Here is an 8,685-nt window from a genome sequence, read left to right as displayed (position 1 = left end):
CTCCCGCATAGAAGGGCCCAACCGCTTCTCCCTGTAGACCGCTCTGTAGACCTCCGCTAAATGGACTTTTAGCGTGTCCCAAAAAAGATGGTAATACTCACCCGGGATGCCATCTGGACCTGGCGTCTTACCGGTGTTCATGGTCTTAACCGCCTGGGTGAGCTCCTCCAGCGTGAGTTCTGGGTCCTTCTCCTCCTCCTCCTCGTCCCGCACTGAGTCAGGCTCCAACTGGCTCAGGAACCACTCTATCAGGGTGTCATCTGTAGCTTTGATGTTATACAGGTCCCTATAGAAGTTCTCTACCACTTTTTTCACTCCCTCACTATCCTCTACTATCCTCCCCCTGCTGTCGAGCATGGAGGACATCAAGTGCCGCTTCTCCCTCGTTTTCTGGAAGAAGAAGCGAGTACACTTTTCGTCTTCCTCCATTTTTTGCACTTTTGCATTGTGCATGACCTTTCGTTGTTCCTCCCTACAAAGCACTGAAAGATCTAGCTTGGTCTGGGCTATCTCGTCGCTTACAGGGAACCCCCGAAGCTGAAGCAGGCTCAGACGCTGGAGGGCAGCATTCAGGTATTTATATTTGGCCCTCCTTTCTTTTGCTTTCCTCTTGCCTGCTGCTATGAAATAACCCTTAGTTCTCATTTTGACCATCTCCCACCACTCTATAGGGGAGTTGAATAGGTCACGCAAAGTGGTCCACTCAACAAGCCTGCTCTTATAGGCTGCAGCTATGGAGGGGTCATCGAGTAAGGAAGTGTTTAATTTCCAAACCCCTGACCCCATCTGGGAGGTCTGAGGGACCTGCAATGTTACCTGCAGGAGCCTATGGTCAGAGAAGAAGACGGCCTGGGTGTCTACTGCCGTCTTCGTAAGGGAGCTGGTATGCAGGACGAGATCTATACGGGAGAAGGAGGTCCCAGATGAGCTCACCCAGGTAAAGGGAGGCACCAGGTCCTTACCTGCATCACACAGGGAGAAATCAGATATTACGGAGGACAAAACTCTACTAGAGCGGTCGTTGCGTGGCCTGCTCCGGTCTACGTCCCTCAGAGCACAATTGAAGTCACCTGACACGATGACGGGTACGTTCCCCAGCAGGAGTGGACGCAGCTGTGGAAAAAATTGAACTCTTTCGTTTTGGTTAGTGGGTGCGTAGACATTGACCAGTCTGAGGGGAGTGTTGTTGTATGTCACATCCACGCTCAGAATTCTACCAGGTTCTACCTCCCTGCTGCTGCGGGAGGTAATAAATGGGTTTTTAAACAGGATACCTACTCCGTCGGCTCTGGCTATGTTGGAGCCCGACCAGAAGGAGTCCCCCAGGGTCCAACTCTCCTTCAGGTCCCTATAATCAGGGCTCGACGAAATACCACACTCCTGCAGAAAGATGAGATCTGCTTTCAAGTTAGCTAGATAGTTTAGTACATCAAATCTTTTTTGTGTCTCCCTGATGCTCCTGACATTAACAGACACACATATCAGGGCCATCAGGGTAGCTAACAAGAAAAGGAGTCGCTGCGTCCACCCCATAGCGACTATGATTGGGAGGTCGGGACACTCTTCCTACTCTTAGCTCTACGCTTGCTTCGAGGGGGCTTGGGCTTATTTGCAACTCCCATCACCCCTGAGAAGGTACTCACTGCTGCCTCGTCCAAGAAGGCACCGTCTTTATATGCACAGTACTTGGAGTTGTTGGGGCTATTCAACTCCCCACAAGGTAAGTCTGGTGGAACTTGCTCAGGGCCCCTCGGAACGTGTGGGTCAGCTTTGTCCTGGGGGGGGGTTATGACAGACAGCATTCTTTGGCTGTTACCGTCTGTTGAATTGGAGCTGTTAGCAGACTTCTGGCTTACCGCGTCCAGGGGTATTCCCATGTCCTCCAGTGCTGTATCTAGGAGGACCTCTAGGGGGCCCCTGGTTTTGCCCATACAAGGGAGGGGGTCAAGGATGCTTTGAAGGGAGGCCCTTCGCTTGAAGAGGGTCATTGCTACCGAGGTACTGCTGGTCAGGGAAGGTGTTGACCCCGACCTCTCCCTCGGTGCATTAGTGAACACCTCTTCTGCGAGGTGTGCTAGGGTTTGTGCCAACGACTGGGAAGGCTGGCTGGGGATGCCCTGGCTGGCTGCTACCTGCCCACTAGGCGGCAGTGTAGCCGTCCCACTCGCCTCCGTCTCTGCCTGCGAGGGCAAGACTGGGGACTTTGTGTGGACATTAGCTGGTTTTGGATCTATGGGGGCCACCTGCAACTTGCTGTCTTTGATCCTGATCTTCTTTCTTTTCCCCCCCTCGTCTCTACCCTTTCTTTTCCCCACCCTCTGCTGGTTCTTCACTCCCTTCCCCTCCTTCTCACTCTCACTTTCACTGTCGCTTTCGCTTTCCTCCCCCACGGACTCAATCCTTATGGCGTCATAACGAGAGCCGAGGGGGAGTGCTGGCGCTGAGAGGGCCCTACTCAGGGGGGGGCCGCTGCTGGGTCCGGGCTCCCTCCCTGCCTCGTGTTCTGCATCAGAGGAGCTACTGGAGGAGCTAGTGGAGTAGCTGTTGTACTCTCTCTCTGGGCTGGGGGAAGGGGTCCTCGTAAAACGGGACATGTCTCGAGGGCGGGGGGGTGAGGGGGGTGCTGGTGATGATGGTGGTGCTGGAGTCTGGGTCTTGGATACTGTTGGTGGTGATGTGGACTGATCTTTGTTACTTGCTCCCTCTTCCTGCTCAGGCCTAGGCTTGTTCGTATTTGCCTTGCTGGCTCTGGCCATGTTGGCATAGGAAGAGGGGCAGTCCTTAAACAGGTGCCCCTTCTTTCCACACAAATTGCACTGCCTCTCTTCTCTGCAGTGGCTGGTCTCGTGGGGGGCGCCGCAGTTCCTGCACTTGACTACAGTACATGCGGCCGCCAGGTGTCCTAATTCCCCACATTTCCTGCAGAGTTTTGGCATCCCATTATAGAATACCAGCCCTCTGTTGGGCCCTAACACTATGGAGTTTGGAATGTGGCGGACGCCTCCAATGCCCGATCTTTAGTAAAATACTCTTTTATTGAGATTTTACATTTTTTTACATTTACACCCATTCGTTTTTTCATTCATTTTACATTTCTTTTAAAGATGACATTCATGCATACAGACATACATTTTGTTTTAAAAGCATTTAAAATACATTTAAAAACACCAAGACAATTGTGCTTTGTACATGGTTAAAACAGACACAGATTAAAATCAACATGAAAAAAACCTGTGCTGTTTTAAAAGTGACTGGAAAAAAAGAACCATCTATAAAAAACCAGTGCTTGTGAGGGCCGGGGAGTGCTCTCTAAAAGTTCAAAAGTGAACATAAAACTATATTACTAAAACAGGGACAGGGGAAAAGGGACAGTGTGTGGAACAGTGAGTTAAAATTCTAAAATTTTAAAACACTTAAAATGTAACTTTTAATAGTTTACATTAAAAATCTTAAAGATACATAAAACAAAACAAAACAAAATCAAATAAAACATTCAACATAAATCAAATAAAAGTCCATAAAACTGAAACAAAAAGACTACATAAGACCAGGGCACCGTTCAAAAACGGTCATGCCAGCTAAAAAGGGCGGAATGCTGGCATGACAAAATAAATAAAAGGCTTAGCGGTGCCCCGTAGTCCCGCTCCTAGGAGCTAGCGGTTCCAGTTTTTTCCCTTATTCCATCTTCACGTCCTGAAGTCCGGCGATCCTCCACTCCGCGCAGGCCTTGTCCTTCCCGTGGGTCCGGATGTCCAGAATTACAAAGTCCTTGATAAGAGTTTGTGCCCTTCTGGTCGTGGTGATAGTGTCTAGCTCCTGCTTGTGATAGACACAGACGTTACGGCCTTCCCACAGGATCTGCTTGACAACATTGATGACACGCCAAACGCACTTAGCTGTGCTGGTAGTGATTCCTCCCGCAGGCCCATAGAGCACAGTCTCAGCGGTCATCTTGGCCGTGTCAGCAAACCTGTTTAGGAAGACAGAGACAGAGAGCCAGACACTGCCAGCCACATCACACTCCCAGAAGATATGGGCTGGTGTTTCTCTCTTGCGGCACTTTGCATAGGGGCATGTTTCTACTTGGGCTAGTCCCCTCCTGAACATGAACGCTCGAGTGGGGAGTGCACTGTGGACGGTGTTCCATGCTATATCCTTCTGGACATTACTGAGGCAGCTGTGAGACACATTCTCCCAGATTTTTTGGCTTTGGGTGAGGGAGAAAGTAGCTACTTTTTCAATTTCCTGGGAACCGGCAAGATATTTAGTTACAGCCTTGTATTCCCAGGAGGCCAATTTTGCTTTATCTAAGCCCAATTTATATATAGTGTCCCTTAAGGTTCTATAATACAATGGGGGGTCCCAGGAGTACGGCACGGTGTTATCAATAGTGCAGAGGCCCAAGGCCCTGAGACAGGTGGCAAAATAGAAACGATTCATGTAACATACCTTCCTGTCCAGGGCCTGGATGTTCTTGATAGTTTGCGTGAGCCCCTGCACTCGGGTGAGCTGCACAACGTCCGGGACCCCCTTACCTCCCTTCTTGTCGGCTTTACTCAGAGTGGCTCGCTTTACCCTCTCCATCTTGCTGCCCCAGATAAAGCGGTGGATAATGCGGTCCACCACTTTTTTGGTGGTCCTGTCTGGGGGAAAGATTTTTCCTACATAAGAGAGGATGGGGAACAGTATAGACTTGGTTATTAATACTCTACCCGTCATTGTTAAGGATCTTGTGCTCCATCCGCCAATCTTTTTACGGACCTGGTTAATGGCCGCCGTCCAGCTCTGGGCCCCCGAGCTATTGTTCTCGAAAATGAGGCCCAGAATCTTGATTTTGTCTTTTTTGACAGGGTACATGTCCGACAGTTCCCTATCTACCTGCCAATTTTTAGACACGTAGACTTCGCTCTTGGACTTATTAATCACTGCCCCGGTCGCCGTGCAGTACTTCTCAAGGATATTACTAATCCGAGGTACCGACGATGTGTTGGTGCAAATGAGTGACACATCGTCCATATATGCTGTTGTTTTGACCTGGACCCCGTTGGATCCAGGCAACTGGAAACCAGTTATATTGGTATCCCTACGAATTGCCTGCAGGAGGGGTTCGATGCACACGACATATAGCAGTGGGGATAGTGGGCAACCCTGTCTGACCCCTGACTGGATAGATATTTTACCAGTCAGGTGCCTGTTCACCAAGACTCGGGTACTAATGTTTGTATATATGGTTTTAACCCACTCCCTAAGTCCAGGAGCGAATTTCATCTGGTCCATCACTTTGTACATATATTCATGGCTTACCCTATCGAACGCCTTCTCCTGGTCAAGGTTGAACAGGCAGAGGGGATGGTTCCGTTCTCTAGAATAAGCCAGAATGTCCCTTGTTAACATTAAAATATCCGTGATGGACCTCCCTGGGACGCCACAAGCCTGGTCAGGGCCAATGACCAAAGGGAGGTGTACTTGTAGCCGGAGCATCAGAGCTTTGGCTAGTATCTTGTAATCCACGCAAAGGAGGCTGATTGGGCGCCAATTCCGTAGATCTTTAACTTCCCCTTTCTTGTGAAGGAGAGTAATTACACTCTCCCGCATAGAAGGGCCCAACCGCTTCTCCCTGTAGACCGCTCTGTAGACCTCCGCTAAATGGACTTTTAGCGTGTCCCAAAAAAGATGGTAATACTCACCCGGGATGCCATCTGGACCTGGCGTCTTACCGGTGTTCATGGTCTTAACCGCCTGGGTGAGCTCCTCCAGCGTGAGTTCTGGGTCCTTCTCCTCCTCCTCCTCGTCCCGCACTGAGTCAGGCTCCAACTGGCTCAGGAACCACTCTATCAGGGTGTCATCTGTAGCTTTGATGTTATACAGGTCCCTATAGAAGTTCTCTACCACTTTTTTCACTCCCTCACTATCCTCTACTATCCTCCCCCTGCTGTCGAGCATGGAGGACATCAAGTGCCGCTTCTCCCTCGTTTTCTGGAAGAAGAAGCGAGTACACTTTTCGTCTTCCTCCATTTTTTGCACTTTTGCATTGTGCATGACCTTTCGTTGTTCCTCCCTACAAAGCACTGAAAGATCTAGCTTGGTCTGGGCTATCTCGTCGCTTACAGGGAACCCCCGAAGCTGAAGCAGGCTCAGACGCTGGAGGGCAGCATTCAGGTATTTATATTTGGCCCTCCTTTCTTTTGCTTTCCTCTTGCCTGCTGCTATGAAATAACCCTTAGTTCTCATTTTGACCATCTCCCACCACTCTATAGGGGAGTTGAATAGGTCACGCAAAGTGGTCCACTCAACAAGCCTGCTCTTATAGGCTGCAGCTATGGAGGGGTCATCGAGTAAGGAGGTGTTTAATTTCCAGACCCCTGACCCCATCTGGGAGGTCTGAGGGACCTGCAATGTTACCTGCAGGAGCCTATGGTCAGAGAAGAAGACGGCCTGGGTGTCTACTGCCGTCTTCGTAAGGGAGCTGGTATGCAGGACGAGATCTATACGGGAGAAGGAGGTCCCAGATGAGCTCACCCAGGTAAAGGGAGGCACCAGGTCCTTACCTGCATCACACAGGGAGAAATCAGATATTACGGAGGACAAAACTCTACTAGAGCGGTCGTTGCGTGGCCTGCTCCGGTCTACGTCCCTCAGAGCACAATTGAAGTCACCTGACACGATGACGGGTACGTTCCCCAGCAGGAGTGGACGCAGCTGTGGAAAAAATTGAACTCTTTCGTTTTGGTTAGTGGGTGCGTAGACATTGACCAGTCTGAGGGGAGTGTTGTTGTATGTCACATCCACGCTCAGAATTCTACCAGGTTCTACCTCCCTGCTGCTGCGGGAGGTAATAAATGGGTTTTTAAACAGGATACCTACTCCGTCGGCTCTGGCTATGTTGGAGCCCGACCAGAAGGAGTCCCCCAGGGTCCAACTCTCCTTCAGGTCCCTATAATCAGGGCTCGACGAAATACCACACTCCTGCAGAAAGATGAGATCTGCTTTCAAGTTAGCTAGATAGTTTAGTACATCAAATCTTTTTTGTGTCTCCCTGATGCTCCTGACATTAACAGACACACATATCAGGGCCATCAGGGTAGCTAACAAGAAAAGGAGTCGCTGCGTCCACCCCATAGCGACTATGATTGGGAGGTCGGGACACTCTTCCTACTCTTAGCTCTACGCTTGCTTCGAGGGGGCTTGGGCTTATTTGCAACTCCCATCACCCCTGAGAAGGTACTCACTGCTGCCTCGTCCAAGAAGGCACCGTCTTTATATGCACAGTACTTGGAGTTGTTGGGGCTATTCAACTCCCCACAAGGTAAGTCTGGTGGAACTTGCTCAGGGCCCCTCGGAACGTGTGGGTCAGCTTTGTCCTGGGGGGGGGTTATGACAGACAGCATTCTTTGGCTGTTACCGTCTGTTGAATTGGAGCTGTTAGCAGACTTCTGGCTTACCGCGTCCAGGGGTATTCCCATGTCCTCCAGTGCTGTATCTAGGAGGACCTCTAGGGGGCCCCTGGTTTTGCCCATACAAGGGAGGGGGTCAAGGATGCTTTGAAGGGAGGCCCTTCGCTTGAAGAGGGTCATTGCTACCGAGGTACTGCTGGTCAGGGAAGGTGTTGACCCCGACCTCTCCCTCGGTGCATTAGTGAACACCTCTTCTGCGAGGTGTGCTAGGGTTTGTGCCAACGACTGGGAAGGCTGGCTGGGGATGCCCTGGCTGGCTGCTACCTGCCCACTAGGCGGCAGTGTAGCCGTCCCACTCGCCTCCGTCTCTGCCTGCGAGGGCAAGACTGGGGACTTTGTGTGGACATTAGCTGGTTTTGGATCTATGGGGGCCACCTGCAACTTGCTGTCTTTGATCCTGATCTTCTTTCTTTTCCCCCCCTCGTCTCTACCCTTTCTTTTCCCCACCCTCTGCTGGTTCTTCACTCCTTTCCCCTCCTTCTCACTCTCACTTTCACTGTCGCTTTCGCTTTCCTCCCCCACGGACTCAATCCTTATGGCGTCATAACGAGAGCCGAGGGGGAGTGCTGGCGCTGAGAGGGCCCTACTCAGGGGGGGGCCGCTGCTGGGTCCGGGCTCCCTCCCTGCCTCGTGTTCTGCATCAGAGGAGCTACTGGAGGAGCTAGTGGAGTAGCTGTTGTACTCTCTCTCTGGGCTGGGGGAAGGGGTCCTCGTAAAACGGGACATGTCTCGAGGGCGGGGGGGTGAGGGGGGTGCTGGTGATGATGGTGGTGCTGGAGTCTGGGTCTTGGATACTGTTGGTGGTGATGTGGACTGATCTTTGTTACTTGCTCCCTCTTCCTGCTCAGGCCTAGGCTTGTTCGTATTTGCCTTGCTGGCTCTGGCCATGTTGGCATAGGAAGAGGGGCAGTCCTTAAACAGGTGCCCCTTCTTTCCACACAAATTGCACTGCCTCTCTTCTCTGCAGTGGCTGGTCTCGTGGGGGGCGCCGCAGTTCCTGCACTTGACTACAGTACATGCGGCCGCCAGGTGTCCTAATTCCCCACATTTCCTGCAGAGTTTTGGCATCCCATTATAGAATACCAGCCCTCTGTTGGGCCCTAACACTATGGAGTTTGGAATGTGGCGGACGCCTCCAATGCCCGATGGATCAACATTAAGGCGTACCAGCCACTTTCTGGCTCCTGTCCAAACCCCATCTTCATCTGTAATTTTCCTCCCTTCTGATGAC

Source organism: Acipenser ruthenus, chromosome 13, assembly GCF_902713425.1.
Source record: "Acipenser ruthenus chromosome 13, fAciRut3.2 maternal haplotype, whole genome shotgun sequence".
NCBI classification, from domain to species: Eukaryota; Metazoa; Chordata; class Actinopteri; order Acipenseriformes; family Acipenseridae; genus Acipenser; species Acipenser ruthenus.
The sequence above is the reverse complement of the archived record's forward strand: the minus strand, read 5'-3'. Positions refer to the sequence as shown.